This window comes from Ambystoma mexicanum, chromosome 11 (genome assembly GCF_040938575.1).
Source record: "Ambystoma mexicanum isolate Mex_15411 chromosome 11, UKY_AmexF1_1, whole genome shotgun sequence".
Taxonomy (NCBI): domain Eukaryota; kingdom Metazoa; phylum Chordata; class Amphibia; order Caudata; family Ambystomatidae; genus Ambystoma; species Ambystoma mexicanum.
The window spans coordinates 349167008-349187550 of NC_090934.1; positions in this window are offsets into that span (position 1 = coordinate 349167008).

Genomic DNA, 20543 nt, shown 5'->3' on the forward strand with positions numbered 1-20543 from the left:
AGTGTGTGCACAGTAGGTTGCACGCCCTAGCAAAAAAGAAAGGAGACCTTCAAAGGGCTGACACCCCTCCCCCTGGCTCAACTAGCATGCTTATATAAGCGGCAAGGTCTCCGTTAAAACCGCCTAAATAAAAGATGCTAAAAACAGAAAGTTCGTCAAACTGAGTACTTGATTGAACTGTTTCTGCAGGGAATTTCCTAAAAAAATATGTAGACAGTTGGGTTGTTCTATCAGAAAGGTGACGACACACGAACGCGCCAGGAGGTCGGATCAGCCTGTGAAAGGGGGGGGGGGGTCACGATTTAAACAGTATATATTACCGACACCCCGGGTCAAAGACTTACTTTGATTAACCCATCAGACACAGACAAAGGCCTTCCTGTGCCAGCTCGCCCTTACAATGGACTGGCAGGGAGGCGGGGCGAGGGGGCAAGAGGGAAGTCTGGGGCGTAATGAAGGGGAGGGTGTTCTGTTGCTGACACCGGATTGAGAAGGGATAAGAAGTCTCCCTGGAGCCAGATTGGGCGCAATCGTGAAGCAAACACCAGCTGTACTGCCACAATGCCTGCCTCTACCCGCCCCCCCCCCCCCCCCAGTTCCATGAGGTGGGCAGGGGGTGGATGTAGCCCAAGTGACAGGCAAAGGGACACTCAGTGCCATGATCATTCCCAGGTGGAGATGACTATTAGGAGAGGTGGCCAAGTGGCTAAATGCCCTTACTACCTGGAGACCTTGGCACTAATGCCAGGCTTGGCATTTGATTCTGTCAGTACTGTTTTCTGGCCAATTATTTAAATTGTTACCATATTTATTTATTTATTTTCCATTTTTAAAGCGCTCACACAGCCTGAGGCCATCCAGGCGCTGCTACAGGAATATGTCTTAGTTGCGTATTTATAACGCACTTAATACCCAGAGGTTTCTAATCGCAGACGAGGATCGAACTTGTGTTGCTTCGTGATGTCTTGTTTCCAAGCCAAGCACGTTGCCCTGCGCTATCCTCCCGAGAGAAATAATGGGAAACCAACTCTGCAGTCCAAATGTCCACATCCTATTGATATTTTTGGGTAATCTGACTCAACCGCATTTCTCTCAAATTGCAGAGTCATCAAGTTTGGTGACAAACATTTTGGGATTGTCGGCCCATTGAAGTCAATGGTGACCAACACGTTCAATGGTTGATTGGAGGGTGGTTCCATTCGAGTATGTGGGTATCATGTGCAATGAGTGCAAGGTAATGAGGATATTAAAATATCATTGAGTCAGCCAGTTAAAGTAACCCCTGATCGCTAGGTAATATGGAGATATTAACCTAGGCAGTTATGGTAAGGAAGTAGGCAATGAGTCTGAGAGGATATTTATTTATTTTTATTTAATTTGCATTTTTAAAGCGCTCACACAGCCTGGGGGCATCAGGCCCTGTTACAGGAATATGTCTCTTAGTTGCATATTTATAACAGGCTTAATACCTGGAGGTTCTTTAAGGGCAGCCCCAGGGATGGAACCTGTGTTGCTTGGTGTCGTCTTGTTTCCAAGGCGAGCACGTTGCTGGTGAGCTATCCTCCCGGGACAGGATAGATGTTGTTAAGTGCTTGCTTCTGACAAGTGTCGAACATAGCCCTTCATTCGTCCAAGGTCAATAAACTGAATACTATTAAATTAGATAATAACATCAGCTATTATTACAGTGCTTCGAAGAGGGAACAATCCCCCACGAAGTACTTTTCACAGTATTAGTAATGCAGGGATTACTTACCTGTAATCTTCGTTACTCCTAGTCCTACTCTTCCTCATTACAGTACTTTTGTGTGAGGTGTCCCACCACCCCCAGGAATCCTTTCTTTCTTTCTCAACTCTTTTAGTTCCGGCCTCTCCCTGGGGGGTACTGAGGCATCACCCACCTGACAGGCCTAGCTAACCAGGCCCAAGCACAGCCCCATTCAGCCAAATTGGGAGGGAAGGTGGCACTACAGTACTGTGACGAGGAAAAATAGGACTCGGAGTAATGAAGATTACCGGTAAGTAATCCCTGCATTACCTTCACGTCCCCCTTCCTTGTTGCAGTACTTACGTGCAAGGTATATAAAGCAGCAAGCTGGATGGGTCAGAACTAGACACACCAGCAAAATGATAAGGAAGGGGAGTTTCTGCCTAGGGCAGGAAAATGTAAAAGCTAACAGAGTCGTGTTGGGTGGGCAGGCCCGGACTGGCCTGCAGGGCAATAGGCCCATGGCCGAACCAAAAACACAAAATGCTGATGCGGGCCACTATTTTTGGTCAAAGTGGGCCACTTTTTGGGACAATTTGGGCAAGTTTGATGAGTTAATTCACTCTGCAGCTATTAGTTTTAACCAGTGTTGAGGAATCCTATCCAAACAGGGCCACAAAAGGAATGAACAGCCATTTGCAACCATGGGTCACTTTTTCATTGGTGCCCTAGACACAGTGCGACCCTTCGGGTAGGTGATGTCTAAATATCCCCCGGGAGGGGTGGGACCTAAAAGAGTTTAGAAAGAAAGAAATGATTCCTGGGGGAGGAGGGACAACTCACATCTAAGTACTGGAACGAAGAAGGGGGGCGTGGGGCTAATTTAGGAATAGGCAGGTTGATTAATGTAATGTGGGACCATGTTTTTTAGGCAATTAAAGGAAGGGCTTTGTAGGTATGTTAAGTGGCAACATTGGGCAAGAAAGATGTTTGTGGTAAACACGTGTTTCTGAGTAATATTGGGCTAGGCAATTGGGATGATCACAGATGTCTGGGCAATTCGAGCATATAAGACTACGAGCATGTGGTAAACAGCTGACAGTAGCGCGGCACACTGGGCAATTAATGGCATCCTGTCATCTCCAGGATTTCATAGGCCTCTAGCACATTACAGAGCACAGCTCGTTAAATATAGCATGAATAGCTGAGTAAAGGGGGCACACAGGGTTAGGTAATTAAAATACACAGAAGTATGGGGGCGCTAAGATAGGTTATTTATAACGCTCTTAATACCCAGAGGTTTCTAAGCGCGGACACGGGGATCGAACCTGTGGTGCTCCGTGTCGTTTTGTTTCTAAGGGGAGCACTGAGCTATCCTCCCGACACTACAGTCATATAGCATTGGGTATAGCCGTAAGGTTATACCCATGTTAGGTAACTTTCCTCAAGGTAACCAGCAGTTAGTAACTTTCACAAATCAACATCTCGCCATCTCTGTGACACCTCTAGTCGCCGTGACCAGCACCCCAGGGCGCCGTGCTGCATTACAAAGCGTTTCCCTGAATAGGGGAGCGTTGGGAGTGTTTACACAATTCTAGGGCCAGCCCAGCGTGTGCCCCAGCGTGATAGGAAAACAGGCTCAATCAAGCAAACTCTGTTTCCCTATCACACTGGGCGCCTGCAGGCTGGGCTTTGCAGGGAAACACTACCCCTGTGATGACCGGAAGGCATGGCATGGCATTGGAAGGGGTGGGGCTGGGGGGGGGAACAGACACGAATCTGTTCCCCAAAGGGGGCTTTGAATCCCGGGAACAATCGTCCACTGTTGGCGACAACAGAAATAGTAACCGACCCCGAGAAGGCTTGAGGCCGAAAGGGCAGAGGTGATAGGTGGGCGAGGAGAAGCGATTGCGGGTGGCGGGGCCATGGTAGGGGGTGCAGCATGCAGGGTCTTTGCTTTAAGAGTACACAGTGTGTAGCAGCATGGATGGGCTTAGCAGTCTGCCTCAGCATTGGAAGGCTGCAGCCCAGGCTGACCCTGGTCGGGTTTCATGTTATAAGCTGGCAGGGACATATGCCCCATTCTGAGGCACCACGACCCTAGCAACCAATCACAAATGCTCTCAGGCGTGGAAACAATCAACACAGTTCACTTTGAAACAATACAGCTGCTTTCTAGACGTTGTAGAAAAGCAGCGAGTGCTGCGAATTTCAACATTCTCAGTGCACACACTGTAGAATCTTGCACGTTTGGGCCGGCCTGGTTCCATTACAAATCAGTTCAAGCGAAGGCCACAGGACTTATTATTGACTTGTGGACAATTGTGTTGCCCCGTTTCTCCAGGTTCTAATAGAAAATCCCAACGTTTCGAGTGCCGATACCGTTCATTGAAGTGAGAGAATTATGCTGTGATGGAAAGTGCATTAGCGTTCGGAAGTCCCAAAGCCCCTCTTCGCCAGACGGCAACAGGCAGATGTTTGCAAGACACTTGTATGCGCGAACTCAGAACTGCTGAGCTGCATTTGCACTTATCAGATGTGCCCTATCTGACTAATCTAGCACTTGCCACTTGCTGGCTGCACGTCCACTTCTTATCGCCTTTATTTATTTATTTAACTTATTATTTATTCTGTTCTCTCCTCTGTTCTGCACTTTTCACGTCTCCCCCCTTCCATGCACTTCTCCCCTTTGTTCCTTTTCCGTGCACTCACGCGTTCTTAATGTCACTGGGCCTAGTAAGATCGCTGTTTGGGTACTCCCTTGTTCCCCTCCCTTTGTCTTGTCGCGCTCTGAAACACTTGTGTATGAGCAGTCGCGCTCTGAAACACTTGTGTATGAGCACGATATAAATAAAATAAAATATCATATCATATCATTGGTGATATTTTGCCGCCGTGGTTTAAGGTCCACTTGTGCAGTGCGGTATCATTTCCCCCCAATCTCGTCTTGTCAACTTTGGCAGTAAAATGAGCATAGACCGAGCTTTGCATGCATAGAAGGGTTGAGTTTGTGCTGCTCAGCAGTTGCCTCTACCACCTCCATCTCTCCCAATCTATGGCTCTTTTAATTGCAGGTCTCGGTCATCATGACGCATGGAGTTGCTGCTGTGCGAGTCCAATTACAGCACAACCATACTCTGCTCGTTCATCACCAACGTACCTTTCTACACAACACTTGGTGATTACTGACATTGTACACAAACTGGTCATTCCGATTGTGTGTAATCTAAGCAATCGCGGTATTAAAAAAAGGTGTACAAACTAGAATGAAAAAGAGTGAACATGTGACGTTTCAGAGCACGTCAAATGCTACGTTCTATTCCGATTACAGGCGAAGATGCACGCTGTGTCGGCTTCTGTTAAACCCCAAAACATTGGGTAGTACAACATTTGGGCACTCTCAGCCAAGAGAGTAGTTAAGCGTGGAGTCCTGGCCCAATGGGGAAGAGTTAAAAGAGCATAAGAACTGCGAGTGAGCATGTTGGAGCAGAATCCATGCGTCGTTAAACCGCTCCACCAATCTCTGGTGGTAGTAATTTGTGCGAGTGAGTGGCCAGTCTGTGGCCAGTACTACTCTTTAGATTGCAGCCGGTCCCTCAGCCCCGGGACACCAGATGATAGACGCACAGAAAGGCAAGCAATGGTGTAGCTCATGGCTGGCGTCTCACAAAACAACAAATAAATGCATAAAATGTCTCCAAAACCAGTGCAAAGGGGAATGGGCTATGTAAAGACTCATTCCCCAACTTACCAATGCAGAATTATACAATATAACACACCCCAGTGGGGAATGAGACTAGGAGAACAGGTTGCAAGATTTAGTACGTTTATATAAAGTTGGCATCCAGAGAACTCTGCTGCCTCGAGCGTGCTCTGGCAAACAATACAGTTACAAAGGATTATAAAGGAAAACAGCATCATACATGACGGAACTAACATAGGGTTCTACTACAGTGTAGGATTGGCTGAGGAGTGATGGCACATATATCGTTGTAGGCTCTACTTCTTCCGAATAGGTTGCCAAGTTGGAGGGAGGGTGAGCGTCACGAGGTCCAGCTGCCTGTGTCTGGGAGGGGTGAGGGTTAGGTCACGGTGAGATAGAGTTGACACTAACTAAGCTGGCATGAGTAACTACCACTAGACATATAATAAATAACAATCATTAGTATACCTTTGAATAAATCTTGAATACCTATACATTTGGTACATGTGATTACAGCATCTTTCATTGGGACTTTTATGGGGTACAGGGATTAGAGGTCTTGTCCTCTGTGATAACAGAGTGTAATGACATATGTTAGTTTTAGGGCACAATATACTATGACAGAGGTCTGGGTTTATTGGGGGCACTCTGGGGCGGGCTGCACAGCAGAGTCACACTTCTGGTACATCAAGAGAATACCTTAGGAGGGCACAGGGTTACATTGGGAGTCATTTTCCAACAGCAGGGGTCAGCGGGCAGGAGCAGGTTTTGTGGAGATGGATGAGCTACAAGGCATGGTTCAAGCTGGTTCACACACAGGGCAGTGATCACAGAGGAAGGGTGATATGATACATTCTATTATTTGTTTCAATTATCGCCGGCGCATCCGTGAGAAGGGGATTTGTGAGGCTTTCAGACAGTGGAGAAAAAGGTGGGGCCATGAGCGCGCTGTGTGTGGCACTGCAGAGGGGAGAGAAGCCTTTTCGTATTATCGAAGCAAGGCCTAGTCCGAGGATGGAGTCGAGGGCACACAAAATGAAAGCCAAGTGTATCCTGCAATAGCCCCACTTATGCTAATGTTAGCATACGGGCAACGGAGGTGTCCCTCGCTAATGCGTGAGCAAGTGGGTTATTTCATGCTGAATGTGTGAGGGGGGCCCAAACGACCCCTTATTCCCACACATTCCCCCCCTTTCATTACATCTGAAGTAACAAACTAATCCTTATTACTATTTTCATTCCGATAATACTCCGCTGGAGCAGAGCACTGCCTCATCCCATGCGGGAGTCCCTTTTATTGGCATCCAAGCCCTGCAAACACTTCGTAAGCTTTAGCCTCTCCTAGCGTATTCATCAGGTGTACATGTCATGTATATTTCCCCATCCCCATCCAGGTCCACCCGCACCTCCCTGTACCATTGTAATTCACGTAGCTCTTTAATGGTGGTATGGTATAAGGTATCCCCCCTATCCACACACTGATGATATATGGCTGTCAGGCGATACTTAGGGGGGTTTGATTCCCCTGTTTGCATTTGAGCATCTTTCACATTTGCTACCGTTGTCTATTTGCCCATTGTTACCATCATCATTGCAGAACTAGGCATTGATTTTGCACAACATCGAATGCCCATCTGACACACACAGAAAAATAGCAAAAGAAAAACTATGACTGGGACAAAAATGTTCATCATCACACTGAACCAGGCTGCTATCCAATTAAAAATGTTGTTGAACCAGTTGCTCGGCTCTATTCCTCCTTCCTTCTGCATTCTTTGCCCCAAACTATGTACCTCTGAGATGACGTGGGAAAGGGTCCGCATCTTCAGAAGGTGCGAATGTACAGCAGGCACTCCTGATTTTTCAGCAAACACCGTTGTCCATTGCTGTGAGGAGATCCAGGACGTATCGGTTCTACGTCGTCATTTGGCACAAGGCGCGAAGTTCCACCTTCATCACTTTGAACCCTTCTTCAGTGTTGTTGGCCAGTTGGATCAGCTCCCAGCGCACAATCTGCAGCCATTTGGCGTTTGTTCATGCCTGAAGTCCTGGCACCAAGAGGGAGGCAAAAAATGTTTTGGCAGAGTTGAAGAGCTTGTATTTATCTGGAATCTCAGCCAGGAGGTCTGATGGCTTGCTGGAGATATAGTTGGATGAACATCGTTTGCAAGACACCCTGTCTTGTAGTTTGTTTTCAGACAGAATGTCGTATGTTGAAGGCTCTGTTGTTGCTGGCTGGGGTGCTGCCGACATGTCAGACAAATTTTTCCCCTCTTAGATATGGCTTTCTGGAATCACCATTAGTGCTGAATGCAGTGTGGCCAGGGCACAGGTACCCCTCCACGATGGTGGGAGATGCAGGTATGATTGCTTGCCACATACCCAATACATGTCCATGAGTGCTGCTGTACCCTTTTTCATATCTGGAATGATGATCATTTTGTTGCATTGTCTGTTAGAGCCCATCTGTACCTTCCCTTCGACATGGAAACAAAGTTCATGTCCAATTTCTTTCTGTGTTTTAATGGGCTTCTCGAGAGCTGTAACCCACGTGACTTTCACGATGTGCTGTGACCAGACTGGAGTGCAGATCTCATTGACCCACTGATAGTTTTCTTCTGTTAGGCCTCGCAGTGCCTCAGCTTTGCATGTGATAGTCTCGTCATGCCACTTGTTTTCTGTGAACCGTGTCCCTCGGATAACAAAAAAGGGTTCTTCGATGCAAATCACTCCTTGTGGTTTACTTGTGCAGGTTTTTTCGTTCTGCAGCATTTCTCTTGTAACTGTGTGTGCCTGGAAGGTGCTTTGAATCCTACACAATACTAGATGAACTAAACATTGGGCATCCGACAAGGGTACTTCTTGAGGTATAAGAATTTTGGGTGTGCCAGAGGCATGAGGGACAAGAGAGCAAACGTAACAGCTCTCGTTCGTTGCTTGTTTGGCGGTGGCGCTCATGTCTGAGCACCATTTGTTGGATTGGTCGGAGTGGCGGGGTCTTCAATTTTGTCTAATCCCAGGCCATGGTATGCATCAGAATTCTTCCCTCCCGCCCCCCTTTTCCATCTCCTGCTCCCCCCTGATCATTATATAGCATTTTTACTCTTTGATACTTTATAGGAAAAATGCTCGCCCATGATGCATCATCTTGTGCAATATCATTTTGCCAGGACTGTGATACCAAGGGATCTTGGGTGGTTGGGGCATTTGTACTGAAGTGCATATCAGTGCCATATGAGGTAGGTTCTGCGGTTTCATGTATGTTTGCGAATGTCAGGTCAGGCGTACCGAACAGGGAATAATCACCATCATATTCATTAATTTCATCATCATTATCAAACCCCATAGCAGCATAGGTAGGGACGGGGGTTTTGACAGTTCGGTTTTTATGCAATTTTGTAACATTATCATTTAGGGAGGCGTTATGTGACCAAATGACCTTAACTCCAGTCCATATAAGGCTTGATCCTTCTCGTATTAGGTTTACCGCACTCCCCCCTCTTTCATATCCCCAATTATGAAAGACACGCTCCAGTACATTCCAAGGCAAAATAACATTACAGAAAACACTATTGCGGCAACATATAGGCCACAGACATAATGATAGTATCTATTCACTCTATTATCTGCCCTATCACTATCTAAATTGGAGTCGTTGTTAGTGAGGGCCCTCCTCTCCATCATATTTCCACCTAAATGGGTGATATAAAAGGGTAAAGTACATCTTGAAAAACATTATATTCTTCTAGACACATTTTATTTCCAAAAATTAGCACATTCTTATTTACAAATCCGCTCATAATCCTTATCTTATTTTGAGTAATTAAAAAACTGTTTAGTACGAAAATACCACATTTTTCAGATATTCACTCTTTCCATGTGTATTTCTTTAACTTCTATTAAACTTCATAAGTATTCTTGGAAAAGATGAGCTCAGTAAAAAGACATGAAGAAATAGCAAGAGATAGAAAGATGGAGAGAGAGAGAGATATATGCTGTAAACTTAACACAATTCTCTATACATTTTTCTTTATGGTTGCATGCTTGTTAAAATTCTTTACCTATTTTATTTCATGTTTCATACCTCTATTTTAACCACTTGCAACTTCTTTGCTCCGTTGTTGCTCACTCCGAGGTGTTACTTCAACCCCTTAACCTTCACTGCAGTGGGCATGCAGTAAATACATTCGCATGGGCCATGAAATCGTGGGGAGTTCCATCTCAGCACGAAACTACGCACATACTGATTTTCTCTTGGCATTAACTGTCCTGTGGGGCTGTCTTGTGCTGGTGTTGTTGTGTCTGCCTCATTAGCCTGTGTAAATCTTGGTGCTATTTTCCTTGCTATGCTGCGTACTGCATGTGTCAGCTGGGTGAGGTATTCCTTAAATTCATCCCCTAGCACTGTGGCAGCTCTCTGAGCGTCTGATGCTCTCCTTACTGGTGATAGTGGCATATAAATGCGCCGTCTTGTCACTATTTCGTGCAGGCTCAAATTGTGCTCTTTACTCGGTTGTGTTCTGAGCTGGAACAGAGGTAAGCAATACACCCAGTTCTTCTTGAGTGTATTACACAACTTGGACAGTTTACTTTTGAGCAGGCCATTGATTTTTTCCACCATCCCATTTGCTTGTGGGGGATAAATCAAACATAATTTGTGCTTTACACCTAACAAGGTGGTCAACTCCTTGAAGAGATCATTTACAAAATGGGTGCTGTTGTGCTGTTGTCTGACCTGATCACATCGCATATACCCCACCCGGAGAAAACCTCTCATACCAAAACATTGCTGCACAATTCGCGTCTGGGTGGAGACATGGCCCAGCTTCCACCCACCGTGAGAAGGAACAAATTATTACAATGAGGTACCTCGCTGCATTACATCTTTCTCCCATGTCTGCATAGTCAATGTGGAGCTCTCTAAAAGGCCCCACAGGACGTGGCAGTGTTCCTCGTAGTGTTCTGAGAGTCATCCCCAAATTATATGTTTGGCATGCAGTGCATTCAATTGTTAATTTAAAAAGATGTTCCTGTAAATTGAGGACAAACCATTCTTCCTGAATTTCTGCCGCAATGTGTTGTTTTGTTACATGTGTTGGGAAGTGTAGTTGTTGGAATGCTATCAGTAACAATTCTACTGGCATTACTACCTTCCCTGTCAGTTCTTGTTGCCATATTATATCTGTAAGAGGATTCAATTCAGCACTACAGCCAAGTTAACGCCTAGTCTATGATACTGAATGAAAACCCTTATTGATATATCTTTAGGTCCAGTTCATGCGTTCTGGATGACTACCCTTGTATAACACCCCTCTCTTGGAATCCCCCTGACCCCACTGAGCCAAGAAGTAGTTCTGTTTTGCAAGTTTAAAAGGTTTATTTGATAAATTCAAATATAGATATCACACTTTATAATAAATTAATAATTGAATATCACACTTTATCTGATATGGGAAATATTAACAACGGAGAATCTGGCACTAGCACACTTCTTTATAATGACTAATGAGTGGACATGAAATGAATAAGGTAGCACACTGGTAAATGGTACAACAGAAAAAGGTGGTAAAGAATGCTTTATGTAGTTCAAATGGATATAATGTTGAATAAAAATGCAATACAGAAAATACTCAATATGATTTCAACAGACAATGTAATCACTTTTCTCTGGCAAGCCCTTCCCCCCCTTTTTATGCAATGCAAGGAATGGAAGGAAGCACACAGTTCTCAGAAATGCAATCAACTGTAATTCAGTTCACCCCAGCAAGCTTAAACAACAGAAAACAGATAGGAGTTTTGAAATCACAGGCCCAAACTGCTTTGATATGTGCTGGCAATGAATGAGAAATATGCTAAATTTGCTTTTAATTCCCCTTTAGAGGTTCAGGATGAGTGGTATCTAGTTAATATTAGTCCAGGCTCACACTAGCAATGATGCCGGAATGATTATCAGGTCAAACGAATTTCTAGCAAATGGAAATCAGCATCAGCAGTTTTTTTACATGTGAAGAGATTGCAAATCGCGGCAAAATTCGCGGGTGCGTGTTCCGCGATTGCGGTAAAACTATAAGGGGTAGGGATGTGGTTCTAGGTTCCTAGGAAAGCCTGGGATCTCAGCTTCCAAATAAAAGTTATTGCAAGTCTCTAACCCAAACGGTTGCGGAGATATGAGCAATTTAGTAAAGGTCGTTTTTGGTTTTGTAAATTTTAAACGCACACTTTTTCAAAATGACAAGTGACAAATTTTTGCAGCTAGAATGACAGGTGACAGCTAGGAGGCAGTTCTACTTGGGTTAAATAAATTGAATTAGATGAATTCAACTAAGAGATGTGTTCTGAGTTTGCTAAGTACTCACAAGAGATTTTGAACAGGAAAGCGACTTGTCACGATCTGGTCAACAGTCTGGTCAGGTCTTTCCGGGTTCTGCTCACAGCGCCTGGTCTGGTCTCTCTGCTAGGCACAGCACTGCTTTCTCTCTGGGTTCTGCTCACAGCTAGGCACAGCACTGCTTTCCCTCTGGTCTGGGTTTTGAAGTCTCTAGTTTGGCTTTCAGGAGGTTGATGAATTTGAAGTCTGGATCTCGGGATGTTGTCTGGTCCAGCAAAGTGCGCTGCAGCAAATGGAATTTTAGGTCCCTACCTAAGTTTCAGTGGTCCATTTATATGTTCTCCAAGTGGGTGTGTGTGTCGCATCACTAGCCTTGCCCCTCTCCACTTTCCATTGGTCCAGCTTTCATCCCTTACTTGATTGGGGGAATGAAATGAAGTGTCATCATGATGAGGTCTGTTTATGATACAGAGAACCCACCCCTTTCAACTTTATACACAATCTATATCTGACCTAAAAACATATTTGCACAGGTACACATTTGATTAAAATCACATATACATGGTGTGGCTGAATTTAGCCATGTCTCTGTCCAAATGTGTTCATCCTCGGAGCTTGCATTCAAAAACGGCCACTTCTAGCACTTATTCATGTGCTGCACAACATTGGATCTTCATTAAATTTTACACAACTGTTCCTCACATATCTACCCACATACCAATGCATTTTCGTTTGTCTAGCTGAAACAGGGAGTCTGTAATATTAATAAACAATGGGGTTTTGCCCCAGAACATCACTCAAATTCGAGTTTGGCATTGAATGAAAGGTACATTTTCTTAATTAAAGCTCTCAAAGTTATACATTTCTGTCATTTGATTACAAAGAGTTATCAGTGTTTTTGTAAAATATATATTTTCTTTTCAATTCAATCCTCAGAGTGTTGAGGTCCGCCTCCAAGACTTGGGTGGGTCAGTCCTCTGGGCAGGCAGGGCTTTGTTGACATTAAACAGTTCAGAATTAACATATTCCTTTCAGAGGAAAGGGTCCTTTGTGTGGTCTCTGGGAAGCTCCCAGCCAGTCTGCCTTCTATCAATCAAGAGGTCATGTGAGATTCTAACTCCTGGTGTGAAGCTTCTGGAGGTGAGAGGGTTTCCCAGGCTTCAGGCCTCTGGGAACAGCATGTGGCTAATTTTTTAATTAAAATGCAGCCTTTGAAGTCAGCTGAGTCAAATCCCTTTGTACAGCAACTGCACTCAGTTCTCCAGTCAGAGTTTAGACCGCTAGTGCCGCCTAGAGGATTTTGTTGGCACTGCATGCAACTTTGGGATTTTCTTGGATTAATGCATTCTAAACACACACAAAAAGGGTTGAATCTTTAAAGTGGTCCAATGAGTCACGATTTCAGCAACTTTTTGACATCAGTAAAAGTGGATTTTGTCAACAAAGACCTTTCTTTACACTGGTGGGTGGCAAGTTAGGTAACCATTTTGGTGTGCGCACAACTGCGCAGCTGTCCTGGATTCTGGGATGAAATGATGGGCGGCGACAGCGCATCCCCATCTTTACCCACTCCAATTATTTATTTTTGTTCTGGGGCAAAATGATGGGCAGCGACAGCTTAATCCCCATATTTACCCCGTCTAATGATTCCACATGGGTCAAAACAATGGTTTCAGACTACTGTGCGGGTAGTCCAATGGTGGTTTTAGGCAGCGTCCTTCTGTGCCCATAACATCGGCAAAAATGGGTGGCAGCCTATTCTTCCTGCATTTCCCGGTGCATTTTCTGGGAAGCTCTGGTCATCATGATGTTTTCATGTCAGTACTGCACAGTTTTGAGGTAGGGCTAGGATGCATGGGTAAATACATCCCACAAGCCCCCCTCTTGCGATGGCCATCCTATTTCACGAATGGGACTCGCAAGATCTGGGATGTTTCCTCATCTTCTTCCAATAGATGGCATAGTTCAGCATCTTTTCCTCCATCCGGTACTGATCGATCGGTTCTCCTCGCCGGTCCTGATGGGAATATTGGGCGGTACCCCGAGCCCGTTGCGTCTCAGCTCCCGGTCTCCGGATCGTCCTCCTTGGCCCGTCTCAAGGTTTTCTTTCTCCTAGGACGACAAAGGAAGAGCGGCAATACCTACTCATAGACGTTTTTCCACCACTGTTGAGATGGTGGGACAGCATATGCATTTCATCATGACAAAACATTACATTCTTATTTTGATAAAGAAAACAGTATAACTAAGAGACAGTTTCATGCAAATCACAATATTTTAGAGACTAGATGTGGTATGTTTTATGATTGGAACTGAATTAGTCTGATACAGTACCCGCTAGGATTCCAGAGGATTCCTCCAGTTGTTGCAGAGTGTGCCTGGGATGGCAACACTTCAACTGGTTTATGTGGACCCACTTGTCTTCCCCCTCTGCCGAACCACCTTTGGGGATGCGGATCTTGTAGGCCACCGGAGAGATCTTATCGACGATCTCAAAGGGTCCCTTCCATGTAGGCAAAAATTTGCGCTGCTTGGCCTGGTTCCTTTGGAAGTTGTATAGATAGACCCGGTCTCCCACCTGATATTCCTTCCTGGAAGTTTTCAGGTCATAATGGGTCTTCATGCTATCAGTCGATCTTTCTAGATTCCGCTGAGCATAAGCAAAAGCATGTTGGAGGTGTTTCCTTAAATTCTCTACATACTCATGAGTAGTGGAGGCATTTATCAGTGTCTGCTCTTGGGTCCTGTAGAGCAAATGCTGCGGAAGCACCATCTTGCGCCCAGTCATCAACTCAAATGGTGACATTTTGGTTGCAGATGAAGGGGTAGATCTGATGGCCATTAGGACCAGAGGTAATCGGATATCCCAACTTGGCCCAGAATCTGCCACAAACTTCTTTAATATGCTCACAATTGTCCGGTTATATCTCTCTACTGCCCCAGAAGAAGCTGGTCTGTAAGCAATATGCAGCTTTCTCTTGACCCCCAGTATCTCCCACATCTTTGTCATTACTTCACTGGTGAAGTGGCTACCTCTGTCTGACTCAATCCTTTGAGGTAGACCAAAACGGGAAAAGATGTGGTTAATCATCAAGGCAGCTGCAGTTTCTGCCTTGCAATTTGGGGCTGGGAGACATTCCACCCACTTGGTAAACAAGCATGTCACAGTCAACATGTACTTATTCCCCCTAGCCGAGCGAATCACAGGGCCTACAAAGTCGATTTGTAAATCTGACCATGGCAGTGTCATTCCCCTCTTTTGTAAAGGCGCCCGGTGCGTGAGTGATGTCGGCTGAAATTGTGCACACACAAGACAACCCTTCAAGTACTGGTCGAGGTCCTGCCCCATGTGTGGCCAGTATGCAACCTCTCTTAAGATTTCCAATGTTGTGTGAAACCCCCTATGACCGGCGGTGGCCGCATCATGGGCGTGACTTAACATCAGGCTTCGGAATGAGGTAGGAACCACCCACTGATCATGGCCAGCTTTGGATTTCCTTACCAACAAACCGTCTTGGATCCGGAACATTTTTGGACATTTCATCAACACTCTTAGGTCCTCTTTCCCAATGTAATCGGTATCCGTCAGGGGAAAGTTCTCAGGGTCCTCAAGGTGCTGGTAAAATTTACCAATTATTGGATCCCCCTTCTGAGCAGTAATCAAATCAGCATCAGGGGTCTCCTTACTCCATTGTGCAATTGAGAGGTCGTTGTGAGCATTTGTCTGGGACCTAGTGATAGCAGTGACCTGGATTTCCCCCAACAGGGACTCAATCTCAATTAGATCCCCTTGGATGGCCCCGGTTTTGGCCAGCTGATCAGCTAAGTCATTTCCAGTTTTGTCTGGTCCCTCTACTTTGGAATGACCCTTGATCTTTTTCCAATAGATGGTCATCTCATTCGAGGTGACCAGATCATCAATGTTTTGGATCAACTTCCCATGTTTCAAGGGTTTGTTGTTAGCACATAACATGCCTCTGGTTTTCCAATTAACCAGGTGCTCCACGAACCCGTTCCGTACATAATCCGAATCTGTGATTATGACCAGTTCGTGGAGTTGATGCTGGACAGCAGTGAGGATGGCCTGATGCACAGCCATCAATTCTGCCACCTGACTACTTCGGGGACCAATTTTGTATCCAGCGGAGGGTCCTGGGGACTCATTCACCCATGCATTCCCTACGCCAGCCACCAGTTCTTTCTCCCCGTTGTTGTCAACATGGTAAGAGCATCCATCCACATACACAGTGGGCATTCCCTCACACTTGTCTTCTTCAAAGACTTTGTGGGGGGAATTAAGGTATGCCTCCATGTTGTCCTTTATTTTTAGACTTTCGTCCTCGAGACAGTTTTCTCTGGCACAATCATGCAAGTCAGCCAGACCTTGCGCGAGTGGACTCTTCTTGTTTTGGCCATATCTGACCTCCACAGGAAAGCCTTGCATTGACAGAATCCAGGAAGTAATTCGGGAATTACTCACATTTCCGGCCCGGATTCTGTCACTTTGGAGATATTGCAGAGGCTGGTGTGGAGTCTCCACTATGATGTGTTCCCCCTGGATAAACGGGCGGTAATTCTTCAATGCCCACACCGTTGCCAGGAGTGCCTTCTCACAATCGTTGAATTTTTCCTCCACAGAGGATAAAGTTTTGCTCGCATAGGAGATTACTTTATTGACCCTGTCATGCTTTTGGTATAATACTGCCGTCAAGCACGTATTAGAGAACCCCGTCTCCAGGAAGAACTCCTTGTTTCTGACAGGGTAAGCTAGGCAAGGCGCTTGTGAGAGGCTTCTTTTGAGTTGTTTTACCGCCTCGGCTTGTTCTGGACCCCATTCCCACTTGACCCCCCCCTTCAGGAGATGAATCAGGGGTCTGGTGATCTCTGCATAGCCCTCAATGAACTTTCTGCTGTAATTAGTCAGTCCAAGGAGGCTCCTTAGTTCCCGCAGAGTTGTGGGGTCTTTCAGTTTCTGAAGTGCTTCCACTTTCTTTTCCTGGGGACAGAGGCCCTGAGGAGTAATCTCATGCCCCAAGAAATTAACACGGGTTCTACACCACTGTGCTTTCTGAAAGGAAAGTTTTGCTCCGGCGGCCCTCAACTGTGTCAGAACATAACGGATCTCTGCTATGTGTTCCTCCACAGATGAACTTTTGATGAGGACATCATCTACATAAGCCAAGTTACCCCTTGCACCCAGGTCGGGCATGGCCTTATGTAGGAAAATATTGAACTCATTACCGGAGTTAAGGTATCCGAAGGGAGTCCGGGTCCATGTGTACTGCTGGCCCCCAAAGGTAAAAGCCAGCTTGTATTGGTCCTCCTTACTGACAGGCACAGTCCAGTATCCATTGGTCAGGTCTATTGCAGTGAATACCTGTGACCCCTGGATCTGGGCCAGCCCTTGGTCAATGTAGGGCAGAGGCCATCGGGAAGTATGGACCCGTTTGTTGAGCTCCCTGAGGTCGGCACAGAGTCTCCACTGGCCGTTTGGCTTCAATATTCCCAGCACCGGATTATTGAAAGTGCTGTGGACGGGACGGATTATTCCCCGGGACTCAAGGTTCTTAATTATTTCAGTAAGGGACTCCATTGATGCGAGAGGCAAGCGATATTGCTTCACAAACACTGGAGTCATGCCAGGGTCCGTGGGGATTGTTGTGGTGTGGATGTCGGTGCGACCACAGTCATATGAGTCTACCGCAAAGAGATCTTGGAAATCCAAGAAAACTTGTTTCAACTTTTGCTTTTGTTCCAGAGTCACACAGGCATCAGCTAGGTTGACTCTCTCTTCCACCATCTGCCTGAAGCCTGGAAAGACTTCTGGTTTGGCTATCTCCGCGGCCTCCTCCAGCTGGGTGGAGAAGTCCCTGGTCAGAGTGCTGATTTGCACCGGAGGCTTCAGGTGGGAAAGACAGCCCTCATGGACCTGGAAAATCACCTCATCCCTCCTGAAGTCACAGGTCACATCTTCCTTACCATAGGGGCAGGAAGTGTACACCAGGAAGTTCCCCCCATGCCGGGTAAAAATCCTGTCTGGTGTTGCGTTGTCATCACTGTCACTGTCAAAACAGTCCTTGGGGATGGGTCCTAACAGTTCATTTACAAGATCAATGGAGAAATGTCGGTCATCAACCGCCATTCCAATAATGGTGCCTGCGGCTAGAGTAATACTCTTTAAGTCGCTGTTATCCACCTCTATTAGAATGGGGTCATGTTCTATGTTGACTAATGGAGTCGGGTTTACCCCCAACCCTTGCGGTTGGAGAGAAGCATTTAGATGTATGTAAGCATCAGGGTTTTTCAACTCTTGTCCCCTTTTAACTTTCACTTCCAGGGAGAATTGTCGGGTCCTTTCTGGGATGGTGACTTCCTCTTTAACCTGAATTTCAACCGCATAAGGTAGCAATTGAGCTGACCTAAATGCTTTTTCTGGATCATCAAAGCCCATGGGATTATCCGCTAATCGGGACCAAGCTTTGAAGTTTATTAGGTCCAAACTAATGGCAAAGCGATTGAGAATGTCACTGCCTAAGTAAAAGGCGGCAGGGACGTCTCGCACGACCCAACAATTATGGACTATGCTCTTGTTGCCAATGGAGATTTTGAGCATACACCTGCTTGGCAGGAGATGTTTTGAATTGGGTGCTTCCAGGTCCATTTCCCATTTGTCTATCAGTTTGAAGGTGGGAATGGTTGGATCTTTTGGGAGTTGGCGGAACATGGCTTCGCTGATGAAGCTCTTACCGTTGTTCACACACACTCGAGCGAGAACAGAGTCCTTCCCATCATTTAACTGAACAGGGATGAACAACTGCTCTCCAATTTGCTGAACATCAGTCAGGCTTTGAGCTGATTTCACATCTTCCTGGACTATAGGAGTGGGAGTTTCTGATTGTGGATTGGTATAGAATTTCAGAGTGTTTCCTTCCAGCATGGAATACCACTTTAGACTGGAAGGAAGGTTGATTTTCAGAAATAGAGAGGACCCCCCATCACCAGTCTGTTGTCCTACTGCTATTACTGTCACGTCTGGAATTTGGTTGTTCTGGAAGTGAAATTCTACTTGGTCAGATTTTTGTTCAACCATGTGGCATGTGCCGTTTAAACTAACATGGTTGACACTCTGTTTTAATTTTATGGGTCGGCTAGTCTGAGTCCAGAGGACCTTGTTTACGCAATCTATTAGGGGTGACAACCTTCTCAGGAGGTCATTCCCTAGTAAACAAGGGGTGCCCTCTGGGGTCACAACTATGACCGGGTGTTTCAACTTATGTCGCCCGATCTTAATGTCCAAGTCTGCCGTCCCCTCGACGGGAATTTCCTTCCCGTCAAAGTTCTGCAGTTGTCCAGGAAGAGAGGTGAGAGGAATTTGGTAATTCTCTCCCCTTCCTGCATTCAGTTCGTCAAAGGCCCTTCTGGACAGAAGGGTAGCTTGAGATCCAGTGTCCACCAGTGCTGAGATTGTACCCTGCCCCTGTACTTGTACCGGGGCATAATATCTTCCCTCCTTCTCCTCAAGGGGGCACAGATAATGTACATTTTTGGACAACTGGTGGGCTAATTTTCTGGTTTTGGACATCGCTAGCGAAGAGATTTGGGCAGAATCTTGTGGAGAGCCTTGGGAATCTGGAAGAAAAATTTTGCAACTGGAGATCAGAGCCATTGTGGGTTCCCCTGGCTCCATTTCTGGGCCGCCCCCCCCTTTTTGGAGGCAATCCCCAGGATGGGTTTGAACCAGGGGATTTTCTTGCTGTTGGTTCTGGGATGAGATGGTGGGCGGCGGTAGCTCACTCTCCACATCTCCCCAGTCATGATTTGCATCCCTAGGGACCCATTTTTCTTTGGGAGGAGTTCCCCCCTCTCTGAAGGAGAAAATCCTTTTCCCAGGATCCTCTGAGGATCCCTCTCCCTCAAATTGGAAGATCTGTACCTCCTCCTCAAACTGAGTCTGTTTGGGTCTTTTGTTTCTCCTACCCCCCCTCTGCTCCTTAGGAGGCAGACTTTCAGGGGCAAGAGATTTTGTTTCCGGTTCCTGGGTTTCCAGGGGCTGTTTACAAGTGAGGAAGGAAGCTTCCTCCAAGGCTTTACACCCCCCTTCCCTTTGTGCCTCCTCCCTGGGAACCGGTGATTTATCGGGGTGCTGCCCCCGTCATTGTTCTGGAGCACCAGGTCCAGAGTTGGGTGCGTTCTGCGCTGGCACGCCGATCTGAGGGTTCTGCTGCGCCCTCAGTATATGACCCATATCCCGCGCCATGTTTTGAACCTGGCGCTCTAACTGGGAAACCCGCTCAGGCTGATACGGGGCCCTGTTTTCTCCCCTGGGCTGATCCCGGGAAGGGTAGCTATCCCTCCTTTGGTAATACCCCGGGTTGGGAAGATTTTGGTACCCCTCCACCCTTGGCCTCCCCTCTCCCGGATTCAGTGGTCTGGGCTCAGGGAATTGAGGAAAGAAGGATGGATGATTTTGGGGTTGGAAGTCGGGTGGATATCTGGGGAAAAAGTTCTGCCCAGGGTTTGGTACATTTCTGCCCTCCTGTGGGAAGTTTGGAGGGAAGTTCCCTGGGTTTGGTGCTTGGCTGGATCCCCCCCCTTGGGCTGGAGGAGTCCACACATAACCCAGGATGGGTCTGTTACCTTTGTAGCGAGGACTTACATAGTCAGGAGAGCGAGGGACCCCATTTGTGGGGCTGCCTCCCTGGCTCCCTGTCTGTGACTGGCCCGAGGACCTTCTGGGCCTAGCATTATTCGGTGCAGGTAGGTTTTTAGGCCCCCCCATCTCCAAATCCAAAACGGGGGTGACC